This window comes from Hemibagrus wyckioides, linkage group LG23 (assembly GCF_019097595.1).
Source record: "Hemibagrus wyckioides isolate EC202008001 linkage group LG23, SWU_Hwy_1.0, whole genome shotgun sequence".
In the NCBI taxonomy this organism is placed as follows: Eukaryota; Metazoa; Chordata; class Actinopteri; order Siluriformes; family Bagridae; genus Hemibagrus; species Hemibagrus wyckioides.
In genome coordinates, this window is record NC_080732.1 from 10,825,531 (window position 1) to 10,839,871 (window position 14,341).

Sequence of the window (14,341 nt, forward strand, 5' to 3'; positions counted from 1 at the left end):
AGATCATACCTGTGCCGAGTGAATGAACAGAGGGTAAGTCAGAGCTGAAGAGATAAAAGGCATTTCAATGGGTTTAACCTGAATAGTTTGGCATCAGTGACTGCCATGTTCAAAATAAACATTCATGACCATATCACTTCATGCACATTCTCTTCAGTGTGAGTAACAGGCTCAGTAGCAAATGGCGACAGAGAGTTATGATAACATGGTTCATGCTTCACAGCGAACTGGGAGGTGATGTAGAGGTTGTTACACATCACTCCAACAATCTGTATATTATTCCTCCCAGTGACTTCTATAAACCAGCCTTTGTTAACTTGTAATATAATGAGATACACTAAATCATGGAGTGCTATCACAAGTTTTGCTTTGCACAGATTTCTTATGGTGGATATGATCCGTAAACGTTGGATTATCATAAAAGATTGGAATAATGTACACTCTTAGGAAAGGGTTCTTTGGTTGTTCTGGGAAAACCCTTAAATGTTCTATGATAAATCTTTTGCATATATTAAAATGAAAAAAAAAAAAAAAAAAAAATTATTTATATATATATATATATATATATATATATATATATATATATATATATATATATATATATATATATATATATATATATATATATTTATCTCTATCAGACAGTCATACACAAAAAAAAGTAGTGAAGAACTACCACAATTACTATACTGTGTATCAGATATATCTTGAAAAACATTAAGCCAAACTACAAACCTAATGCTTTATGAAAGATTTAACAAATCTGAAAAACAACAACAACAATAATAATAATAATAATAATAATAATAATTAATAACACTTAATCAATATTACATAAAAATAATTACAAATGATTGAAAATAACATTATCTTTACAATACATTATTTTACATTACTTTATATTATGACAAAAAAGGCTGAAAAAAAGGCAATAATTTGATGCCAAAACTTGAAAAACAATTAATAGCATTGGGAACACTCATACTGCAGAACACAAAATTTTTTTTTACAGAATTTTGCTAATGCAAACTAGAAAAGCGCAAATAGCATTATCCATTAAACAACAGACTCTGAGAGAAAGTTTAGGCCAAGTGCAATTTTGAACAACTCACTTGGTGTTATTAAGGGGTGTTCATGCCAAGATCCAAAGAAGAACCAAAACTGATTTACTGGTGTGACATTTTACATAGCTTCTTATCAGAATATAAAGGATTCCATACAAAAATGGGAGCATGGTAATGACTGAGTGACTCAATGACTGATTCAGAAATTGGGGGTGGGTTTGTGTTTATGTATTGTAGCTACTCTGCCAGCAATCAACTCAAGAAAGGTTGGAAAACAATAAACTCCTGATGCACAAATTATGTGTGTGTATATATGCATAAAAGAATGATTTATTACCCCTGAATTAATTCAGTTAAGCTGAATAGCATTTATAAAGCTTGCAGAATAAACTACATATTCTGCTGAGGTTGGCATTGAGCCCACTCAACAATACCTGGCAATAGCAGCTACTTATGTGTGATTAGTTTCAGTAATTAAAGTAATTTGATTAATTTGAGTAATTAAATGGAAATTTTTGGTGAGAACTGTGGTAAAATTATCAAAAATGTACTTCAACTGACCAGATGTGTAATCCTGACTTTTCAGCAACGGGCTAATTCTGAACATGCCTTACACTCTTAAGAGATAAAACTGAAGAGGACACCTTTCCGTGAGAATCCTTATCTGAGTAGGAAGCAAGATCCAAAAATGTACTGTCATGAGTCTGCTGGCCAAAGCATTACCTCTTTGATAGCCATCTTATTGTCAAGATATTGTGCATCACTTCTGATAAGCAATCTTCCACCTGCCTTTGCTTCACTCTAGATTCCAAGGGGCTCTCCCCCTCTCTACTGTCTGTTTTTTGATCATCACCAAATGGCATTACAAGCAAAACAGCCATTAGCTGGAAGCCACATCTGAGACACAAGAAGAAGGTGGGGGGCAGGAGTGGGTGGGGGTTGGGGAAAGTTGCACTTCATTTCTTAGCTTCATTTTGGAGGGTGGAGGCAAGGTTATAGAAAGCTTAGAGGCTATAAAAAATGCTCAAATTACACTGATATGGTCATTCATTTATATGCAAGGAGCAAAGTCATTTGCGTGTGGAGAACAGGAGAGATGAACTGATTAAAGGGTGACACCTTTCATCAAGCACAATAAGGGATAGCAATTGTTGTGTAATAGATCCATCCCAACTGCTCTGGAGCATAGAGCAGCTCTGAGATGAGAGAAGAATACGGATGAGAGGACAGACACTCATCTGGTCACACTATAAGTCTCTAACCCATGAGGGCTATTAGGATCCGGAGAGATAAGATAATGGATCCTACTGCATAAAACATGGATGAAGTTAGAATGTGCCAAACATTTTTGCAAATTAAAAATAATTATAGCATTCAACAGAATTAATAGTTAATGCAATCTCTGCTGTTTAAATGCTATTAATTAACTAATTACAACATCTGAAGATAACAAATATAGACATATATCTACTCAGCTTTTATGTCATGTTATATCCCAAAAGAGCTGTCCATCAGGACATAAAACTGGATTTAGTAATATCTTTAAAATCAATTATATCCTTATCTATCAATCTATCTATTAAACAAATAAGTAAACATTACCATTCAACTGATACTTTACTAATTTATATGGTTAACATTCCTTAATGTAGTATGGGAAAGCATACGACCAAATGAACAATATGTTTTATAAGTGTAACTAAATGTTTAAAAATCTATTACGGGTAAATACAACTCCCTCAGCTGGGATATGCAAAGAAAAGAATTCCATTGTGCTGTAATGTATGTGTGGCGATAATAAAGGCTTCTGCCTTTAGTTCCTTCTGAAAATATGGGAACTACTTTTGGAGACAACTATATATTTTAATTAAAGAAATGTCCTGGGCACCTAAAGGAATCAAAAACTTTTTTAAATGAATTCACTCATAAAAAGAATAATAATAACAGCAATGAGTTTTTCCTTTGTTGTACAAAATTAAATATAGTTTTCATTACACAGGATACTAGATGCTGTGAAACTATTAAGAAATTGATAGAACATCATACAATCCTCAGCTATCGTCTTTACTTTTTTTTTAACTTCTATATGACTGCCATGTAACTGTGATTATTTAAGTGAGGAATAAAACACAATGGGGTGTGCAGTTAAAAGAAAAGAACTAATGACAGAGTGGTGCATTGCCACTTCTAAGTGTTTTATTACTCTTTTATTACTCTATACCATAGCCATTTTTGCTTTATTAAGGAATGACACATCATAACCTTTTTTCATTTATATATCTATAAAAAGGGTTTGATGTATCATTTAATATTGTGGAATGTCTATTCAAAAATTTAGTTCCTGATATCACTAATAACAACCATAAACACCAGTCATTCCCTTATCAACCTCTCTTTTTATTCTTCTTTAACCAGCAATTCATTTTACCAATAAACCACAAAACCCTCTGTCACCTTCACTATATAAATACATGTTTGTAAGTAATTATAAACCTACCCACCTACCTACCCACCCAGTAAACACACCTGACAGCAGAAACAGGCAAAATCCAACCTTACACAAGCCCATATCTCAACATGACATTTCACTGAAGAATGAATGGCCTGTTCCCTATATGTGGAATAGTGAGGTCAGGTTTATTTACCATTTGCTCAGAATGCCAAGACATTCGTACACACCAGTACAATGCTTGTGGCAATGGTAAAAAATTGCTCATGCAACAGAATATATAGGCACCAAAAACACTACACACACGTCTACAGATGTTTTAATTAGATGTATGTGCGAAAGGGCAGTTTTCATTCAAGGAGGAGACAAGATAGAAGACCTCTGGAAGCAATGCTTGAGAGCCAGAGGTACAGATTGAAGTAAGATGAGTTAAGAAATAAAATTAGCTGTGCTTTGCAAGTGATCATTGTAGGGTTGAATATTTTTTGACACTCTGGCCCACCTCAGTGCGTTCCCCCACCCCCTTTATGCAGTGTACATAGCAGCCTGCAGTGCTATGCTGCTCATGTCAGCATTGCTCTGTTTTTACATTTGTTTTTTTCACATTACCATGTGTGATTTCTTTCATGTCTTGTCATTGCCCTAATGTCATCAGTGCTTGTTTCCCTCATACATAATTAAGCTCACCTCTTTTTCAGTTTATTTCCAACTTTAATTATGTATTTAAACCCTTATGTGTGTGTGTTTGTGTGTGTGGAGGGGAGATCTGAAAATTCTTTAAGAGAAAACTTGACAAGCACACACTTATTACAAAGTATATGTTCAGTTACCAAACCTTTCATTCTTTCTTACAAGCCTGTTCGTTGTACAAGTTTTTCTGGGTTTCTTCTTTGTCTTTTTCCTAGCCCTGGTTACCCTGAATGCATCTCATTTTGACTGTTTTTAACCATTCACCAGCTACTACAAGGTCAAAAGGGTGGCCTCCATTCCTGAGCAACAACCGGAGGCCAACCTGGCAGTCTCTGCCCTGGAACTACAGCAAGAAGCCAACCTGGCAGCCTCCATTCCCAAGCCACAGACAGAGGCCAATGCCAGAGCTCCCTGTAGCGGACAATAAGGAAGCCTTCAACAGGGAGGCCTCTAGAACTGAACTCCCTACAGAGACTCAAAGGGCAGCCTCCAGTACAGAGCTCCAAGCCATTTTCCATGCAGAGACTGATGTGGTGGCCTCCCAAGCACTGTTCCATGCAGAAGACATTGTGGTGATCTCTCAAATCCTACTCCCTGCCATGGCCGATATGGTGGCCTCCCGAGCTCTGCTCCAGCCCTGCTCCATGCTAATGCCTATGTGGTCTGTCCATGACATTACCCAGCTTTTTGTTATTTGTTACCAAGCCTGCACAAGTATGAGATTTTCTGGGTTTTTTTGAGTTTTCAATTTTTTTTTTTTTACTTATTACCCTGTTGGCACCATGTTTTGGCCACAGCCTGTATTTGACCCACTCTCTGACGTATGTTTTTGGATTTGTCTTTCTGGCTTTAAATAAACACTCTCCTACACTTGCATTCTCGCGTCTGTGTTGCTCTGTGTTTTCTTACACTCAGCTTCATTACATCCATCACATTAACCTTTATCACGTAACCCTTATCCAGAGCAACATACAAAACTACTTTGAAGTCTCTATCAATGAATACATCGATACTGGTATGCAGATTAAAGATACAGTTAGCCTAAAACTCTGTTGGGTGGTAGTTTAGCACACCCAAACTTTATTTTATTTGAAAAATACACAAACAACAAGCACTAGTTGAAGTATTTCAGAAAGAAATAAGACTTCCACTGTTGTTTTAAGACAGCCTGTGACTCGGCTGTTCTGACATTGATGGGAAGTTCATTCCACTACCAAGCTGCCAAGAATGGAGTAGAGTCTTTATGCATACTTATCTTGTACCCTGAGAGGGACCGGTCGAACAGTGCTAGAGAATCAGAGGGAGCATGGTGTAGTGTGGAGAGTAATAAGAGCTTTGAGGCACAAAGCTGCTGGTCCATTTTTGGCTTTGTAGGCAAGCAACAAGTGTTAGAAATCTGATGCACATAGCAACCAGAAGCATAACAGTGGTAAGATAATTCATGTGAGGATAGAAATTTGCCAAGAGAATTTATATAGATGAAGAAAAGAAGAGAGCCAGGTACAGAGCCTTGTGGAAAACCAGCAGAAAGTCTGCACAGAGCAAATATGCATCCCCTCCATGTTACCATTATATATATATATATATATATATATATATATATATATATATATATATATATATATATATATATATATATATATATATATATATGAATATGGGATAAAAAAAATAAAAATAAGGATATTCGGCTTCCGGGTGAAATTTCAGGATGCACCTAAAATGCACTATAACCTTTACAGGTGAATTTAATTTGACCTTCTCTACACTTTTGAATGCACATGTCCAACTGTTCAGTGTTTCAGTACTTTTTGCATAACTTGCTGTTCTCTAACAAGGTGCTTAATGGCAAAATTCACAACTGGTGTTTGATCCATAAATCGACCAATAAATTTTCTGGTTCAATTAGAATTGGTATTTAAACAGTCCTCTTCATCATGCTGTTCACATTTTGACATCATGAGACCAAGACGACACCTAAGAATTGATCAACACAGGCGTCGGGCCAGGGAGCATTTATGCTGGACGAGGGACCAGTGGGCCTCAGTGCTGTTCTCTGATGAAAGTCGATTCACGTTGAGCAGAAATGATGGCTGCCAACAATGTTGGAGACGTCAAGGAGAGCGCTATGCATCAGCCACTGTTGAATGCCATGCCTCAGCAGACAATAAGTCGACTCGTGAACAGCATGAGACGTCATTGTCAAGCTGTAATTGATGGCCAATGGCACATGACAAATTATTGAGACATTGACATTTTTTGTTGTGGTATACCCACCACTGTTGTTGGCTTTTGTTTCAGTAAATTGTTTGAGATGAGGAAATCACCATTGCATGCTTCTACTTAAATGCCCTACTTTCATGATTTTACATTTTCCATAAATTTCACCCAAAAGCCAAATATCCTTAACTTTTTGTGTGTATATATATACATATATACACATATATGTATATATATATACATATATATATATATACCCATATATATATATATGGGCAAATGTACAAAATCAGCAGGGGATCAAATAATTTTTCCCCTCACTGTATGTATGTGTGTGTATATATATATATATATATATATATATATATATATATATATATATATATATATTATATATATACATATACACATACATACAGTGAGGGGAAAAATTATTTGATCCCCTGCTGATTTTGTACATTTGCCCACTGACAAAGAAATGATCAGTCTGTAATTTTTTGGTAGGTTTATCTGAACAGTGAGAGACAGAATAACAACAAAAAAAATCCAGAAAAACACATTTCAAAAGTTATACATTGATTTGCATTTTATTGAGTGAAATAAGTATTTGACCCCTTTGCAAAACATGACTTAGTACTTGGTGGCAAACCCTTGTTGGCAATCACAGACGTCAGACATTTCTTGTAGTTGGCCACCAGGTTTGCACACATCTCACATCTCAAGGAATTTTGGGCCCACTCCTCTTTGCACATCCTCTCCAAGTCATTAAGGTTTTGTGGCTGACCCTTCAGCTCCCTCCACAGATTTTCTATGGGATTAAGGTCTGGAGACTGGCTAGGCCACTACAGGACCTTAATGTGCTTCTTGTTGAACCACTCCTTTGTTGCCTTGGCCATGTGCTTTGGGTCATTGTCAGGCTGGAATATCCATCCACGACCCATTTTCAATGCCCTGGCTGAGGGAAGGAGGTTCTCACTCAAGATTTGGCTCCGTCCATCGTCCCTTTGATGCGGTGCGGTTGTCCTGTCCCCTTAGCAGAAAAACACCCCCAAAGCATAATGTTTCCACCTCCATGTTTGACGGTGGGGATGGTCTTCTTGGAGTCATAGGCAGCATTCCTCCTCCTCCAAACACAGTGAGTTGAGTTGATGCCAAAGAGCTGGATTTTGGTCTCATTTGACCACAACACTTTCACCCAGTTCTCCTCTGAATCATTCAGATGTTCACTGGCAAACTTCAGATGAGCCTGTACATGTGCTTTCTTTAGCAGGGGGACCTTGCAGGCGCTACTGGATTTCAGTCCTTCACAGCGTAGTGTGTTACCAATTGTTTTCTTGGTGACTATGGTCCCAGCTGCCTTGGGATCATTGACAAAATCCTCCAGTGTAATTCTGGGCTGATTCCTCACCGTTCTCATGATCATTGAAACTCCATGAGGTGAGATCTTGCATGGAGCCCCAGACCGAGGAAGATCGACAGTCCTTTTGTGTTTCTTCCATTTGGGAATAATTGCACCAACTGTTGTCACCTTCTCACCAAGCTGCTTGGCGATGGTCTTGTAGCTCATTCCAGCCTTGTGTAGGTCTACAATCTTGTCCCTGACATCCATGGACAGCTCTTTGGTCTTGGCCATGATGGAGAGTTTGGAACCTGATTGATTGCTTCCTTCTGTGGACAGGGTGTCTTTCATACAGTTAACGAGCTGTAATCTCAGCTCCTTACCTGTATAAAAGACACCTGGGAGCCAGAAATCTTTCTGATTGATAGGGAATCAAATACTTATTTCCCTCATTAAAATGCAAATCAATGTATAACTTTTCCGAAATGCGTTTTTTCTGGATTTTTTTGTTGTTATTCTGTCTCTCACTGTTCAGATAAACCTACCATTAAAATTACAGACTGATCATTTCTTTGTCAGTGGGCAAACGTACAAAATCAGCAGGGGATCAAATAATTTTTTCCCTCACTATATATATATATATATATATATATATATATATATATATGACCTTCCAAGTAGAAAGCAGTCTATGGTACATAACCAGATGTTATAGAACCTATTATGGAACCATCAATGATCATACTGATAAAGGTCAGGACATCATGGTGGGATGGTCTGGAGCATTGTGGAAGGGATTGGATCTAGTGGGCAGGTGGTAGGATTGAAGGACAGGCTGACATGTTTGAGCTCTTCTGTTGCTAGGGTTAAAAAATGTGACCGCTAAGGTCTGGCAGATTTTCTTTTTTGTAAAAGGAGGCAAAGTCTTCAGCAGTCATAGTGGACAAACAGGGCTATCTGGGAGGTTGAATAGTGAAGAAAATATGTTGTGCAGCTTTCAAGGATCTTGTGCTGAAGCTAAAGATCAAGAGCAAGCTTTTCCTTGTAGTTTTAGGAGAATTTGGACAGGAGCACATGGTAAGAGGTGAGATCTATGTTGAGTAGTGATTTCTTCCACTTTTTCTGTGCTGATCTTATCAAGCAAAGCTGAGCTGTTTGCCTTTTTGCAAAAAGAGTGGTATAAAGTTCCCCAACAGCAATGTGAAAAACTGGTGGAGAGCATGGAGCCAAAACGCATGCAAATTGGGGTTATTCCACCAAATACTGATTTCTTAATGTTATTTAGCCAAAGCATTAACACAATTTGTTTACAAATTACTTGCATTTTGTGTTATTTGAGTTATTAAAACTCTGCAAATACTGCATGATCTTGGGTTATTTTCATGTGTTGTCATTTCCTTTAAATATACACTCTAAATAACAATAGTTATGTTTTGAATTTAGGAGAAATATTGTCAGCAGAAACTGATTATTTTGCAGTAGTCATGCAGTAGTCAGTAGTGCATCCCACTTGGGTTCTTCTTATGTCCTCATGGATAATGCGCACAGCAATTATATTGCTGTCACAGTGTAGGTTCTAGGTTCCAGTGCAGTGAAATTGTTATTCTACAAAGACATTCTATACAACTGTGTGCTTTCTGTGATGGCCAAGTGTCCACAAACCTTTGACCACATAGTACATTCACCACCAGATTCATTTGTTTGAACAAACATCTTGTTTAGATACAATCAATGTATATTTTTTTGTAACATATCTACAGTTGATTCTAAATAAGTGCTGGAGGTAGCTACATTTTAGCAACTTCAAACTGTAACCACCATCATTACACCACTCAGTTATAAACTGGAGAAACCTGAGTTTACTATACACTTTAGAAACATATTTATTTGTACAGGCACAATCAACAGATATATAAATTCATAAGCTTCACAAAACCCTAATCACAGTCTATACCAATAATTATAAAGTGTCCAACTCACAATGCTCTATTTGCCTGGTTGGGGATTTACACAGTTACCATTCTGCTGTTCTGCTGGTAGATAGCTGATTGCCGCAGATGAGGGTCCTCCAGGCCTTTGATGCATTTGCTGTGATTTTATGCCTGACTGTCTGATAAGCATTTCACATGATAATTCTTGCTTTCTGCACTGATGAAAGTGACCTGTAAACTTGGCTCATAGAGAGACATCAAATGTAGAGCCAGTGTTTACCGTGTTTGGCTTGTTCCAAAAGGGCCACATTTTTAATTCAAATCCATATCTACTGAATCTGAATTAACATGTACAATGATTCCTAATTTATTAATATAAACACTGCATAAACCTTAACTAATTTTCTAAATACCTGCCATTGGAGTTCTCTTATGAGTGAGGTATTGAAGTTTTTCAATTCTTTCTTTCTGCCCAGAATTCTATGCTAAAGTAACATCAGTAAACAGCTTTATACATACTGATACTATTTTAACTTTAGTTTTAAGTTTAGTATATCTGCCTTTCTCTTAAACACAATAAAAAACATAATAACATAATAAAAACTCATATAATAAAAAAAACATAAAACTGTGCACACCTTTTTATCATTGAGGATGTGGCTGTGTTCAGGATGAATCCATGACTGCATCTCCATCTATGTCCCATGCCATCAAGACACATGTAATGGATGTGTGATGGAGACATGGTCGTTGATTCGTGCTGGCTAGACACCTAAGGAACGCTGCTGACGTTTCCGGTCACTACAGCTCCCCAAGGTTGGCATTTCCTTCACTTAATCACTGCAGCTGAAAGACTTCTGTCAATAGTGTTTAATGGAAGAGGAGTAGAACAGAAAGTCAGTGGTGGCTGAATGTTCAAACCCTTTGCTAAGCTAAATGAAGATATATTCACTGTTCTGTAATTTATATGCAACAAAATAAAGCGTGCTGAGGTTGCTGCTTCTGAACAGATCTTGTGGTACCCACCATTTCATTCTATTATTAAGCGTAGTTTATATCAAGTGACACAGGACACTCAAACTAACCTAAAGATGACCCAGTTGTTGGTTCCAAAGAGACAAAGAAAATTTGTTCCATGAGGCAGGCTTTCTAGCATCTAAAAGGGCTTTTGTGAAAATGGAGCACCACAGACATAACCAAGAACGGGATGTCCCTGCCAAGTGAGCAACATTGAAGGTCTATAGTATTATCTGACGAGTACTGATTACTTTCTGCAAGTGACAACAACTACTCATATTCTTCATTCTGGGCTACAGGGTAGAGTGGCCAGAAGGAAGCCAAAAAAAATATCCAAGCTCATCCAAATCACCCCACATTTGGCAAAATGGGTAACTGTCTGATGAGACCATTTCCAAAAGGAATAATGATTCCATAATAATATGTTTGGTGCAAAAAAGTCACACCACCAAAAAATATCACCCCTGAAAATCAAAAGGTGCTTCGATAAAGTATTAGTGTGTGTATGTATGGATGCATAGAACCGAAGGCAATGCCATCTACCACAAAATTTTTCTTAGCTTTACACATTAATCAGACTTGTGCTTGTGATCATGCTTTTACTGAAACACACCTGACAGCCAGGTGTGCCTGTGCATAGAGTTTTTACTGTCCATCCTGTGCATGTGTGTGTGTGTGTGTGTTTATAGTGCGCATCATATTACAGGGTCAGTGCTGTTGCCTCAACTCAACACTGTGCAGTCTGCTTTAAATACTTTCTCCTGTGTGTTTGTGTTGGGCCGCTTGTGCTTGTTGTCTGTCTTTCCCCCTCATTACTCCTCTATTTCAAACACTCAGCACTGGCCTGGGGCTCATAGCAGCTCAAAAACAGTGAAAGCTGTTGGAGGTCAGTGGAGAGCAGTAACCTAGTCCCTCAAAACACTACACCTCTGTATGAATGTCAAGTGCAAGTGGTGTTTCGTTATATATATAATAAATATAATAAAATATAATATATATAAAATAAGATATAAAGTATATTATCAGCACACAGAGAGATTGTTTCAATTGATCCAAATCTGTGTTTAATAAACAGGTAGCGCTGAGTAATAGTGCTAAGGTCAAGTCATTGTTCTCCACAAGGTCAGGTCTGCACAACCGCCCTGCCCCCTCCCCTTTTCTTTATCTCACTGGCTGAGGCAAAAAGGCCAAAATGTTTGCAAAAAATGGTAGAGAGATTGCTTTCTGTGCTATGGTTCTAGATCTCAGATAATCATCAGATGGGGCCATTGGGTGTTACTGTTGTGTGCGGTCAGACACAACTCAATGTCTTTAAGAGCTGGAGGGTGTAAAGTAGTTGTCATTGAGCCCTAAAAGGGATGTCCTTTGATAATAAAGCAATGATCAGGTGCTGACTTCTCAATGAATTAGGCAGCACCCAGTTTACCCTCAACTAGCATTACACTCTCAAAACACTCACCCTTCACCCTCACATTTCTTTTCATTCCTTCATTTGTTGTCCCAGTTCAAGGTCAGTATGTAGATAAGTGGAATTCTCATAAACCAGTACTTGAAGCCTTTTAAAAAAAAAATAGTGATGTGAGCATGGGGTACAAACAATGCAATCATTAATGCACTAATTTCTAATGATCTGGATGGCTGATCCTGAGGAAGACTCATGACTTAGGGTCTTAAGGGTTAGTAAGGGTTTATTCATCATGAGCGCATTGTTTAATTAATCTCTGGAGATGAATAGGTAGATCCCAGTGGAGTTTTGGTTTTTAATCACATTTGAAGATTTTGCTTCTTTTAGAAAGCCTTCTTCTTTCTTCTGCAAATACAAATTTTAAAAAATGAAAGGAGTCAATGGAAATTCAATACATCACAATGAGATGTAAACTTAAGAGTACTTTGTATGTTGTGTCCGCAGTAAAACAGCAAACTCAGCCCACTGTTCTGTTTAGGCAACAAACATGGGAGACTCCAAGCTTGAAGCTTCACTTACTTTGAGCTGAACCTCACTGCTGTTTGCTGTGCTAGAAGTATTTCTGTACCAATGCCTGAATGTCATGCAGGTCAACAACCATGGTTGAAGTGAAGGAGCCTTTTGTTCCTTATGCCTTCATTAAATTGGTAAAATTCACAGCCAACCTATTTGCAGTTTTCCAATCTGATTTACACTTCGCTTATATTCTATACAACATTTATAATGGATCTAAACCTCTAGGTCAGTCATTATTCACTTTGGCAGCTAATTCATTTACATTTACGTCATTTGGCAGGTGCCCTTTCTTCAGAGCAACATTTATCTCATTTTATACAACTGAGCAATTGAAAGTTAAGGGCCTTGCTCAAGAGCCCAGTGGTGGCAGCTTGGTTGTGCAGGGATTCGAACTGCCAACCTTCTGATCAGTAGTCCAACATTCCTAGAGCAGTACAAACTGAACTTTTCATACAGTAATAAGTTCAAACCTGAACTCCTTTGCACTGGTACAATAGTTTTAATATGTATGGTATATGTGTGGAAAACAGATTTTCCAGACAAAAACAAACAAAAACAAATAAAAAAACACACTGAGTGTCATCTTTAGGTCACATAGTGTGTGTGGCCTCTTATGTCGAAATGTAAAATGGATGTGAGAGAATGAAGAGCACCCGTATGAAACCAAATCCGTCCAGCTGCAGGATGTTCCCCCTTCTCAGTGATGCTTAATGAATTCCAATGCAAACTCAATCACGCTTAACTTGTCTACGATTGATGCCTTGCCCCAAGTTCAAGTCAAAACAGTGTAATTGTTCTCTTTTTTCTGTTTTTTTTTTTTTTGCTTCACTCTAACTGGGTTTAGTTAGTTAGGAGGATCTTCCATGTGCCAGGTGAATATTTGATAGACAAATCTAATTTATAATAATATTTGGCTCACTGAGATGATGCTTACTTTGTTATATATAAATTGCATTTTGTATGAGCATATGAAAAAAAAGTAATTCTTTGTATGGGGACATGTGTGTGTCTGGTAACAATGGTGCTTGACTTCTTCTATGTGCACCTGTGCACCCTCTTTTAGGGCTGTGCTTTTTCCTGGTCACATTTTTACCACTGACAATACAAGAGGACTAAAGTGCTACTACAGGATTTGAAAACCAGAATCCATTTGTGGCTGTTGACTGATCGTATTGACCTGAAGTGCTCAGAGTTGTGTGTGAAGTTCCTGCCAGCAAATCTTGAAAGCCTCTTTGAGGTTGCTGATGATACTTCTACAAGAATCCTGTCAAATGCATTTGTAGCATGTGAGCTAATTTTTAAATTTTACTGAAAAAAGCCCCCTTTTCTTCCAATGTGGAAGATTCAGAAATATGGGATGGTGTTTTGTGTGTTCCAAATCATGTCTGACAAATTGATTGTGCCACAGGTGTAAAGTTCAGAAATCTCAAAGACGACCCTGAGAAATGGGATGCTCCTGAGCTAAATCTAAAGTGTCATGAACACATTAAAAGGGTCTAAATACATACGTCAACATGATTATTTATTGATTTATTATTATCATTTTTATTATTTTAGAACTAGCAGATCATGTATTACGACATATACTTACCTATTTGAGTTGCCGATGATTTATACAAAAATATCTTCCTCTTCAGCTGGTTTTAAAGC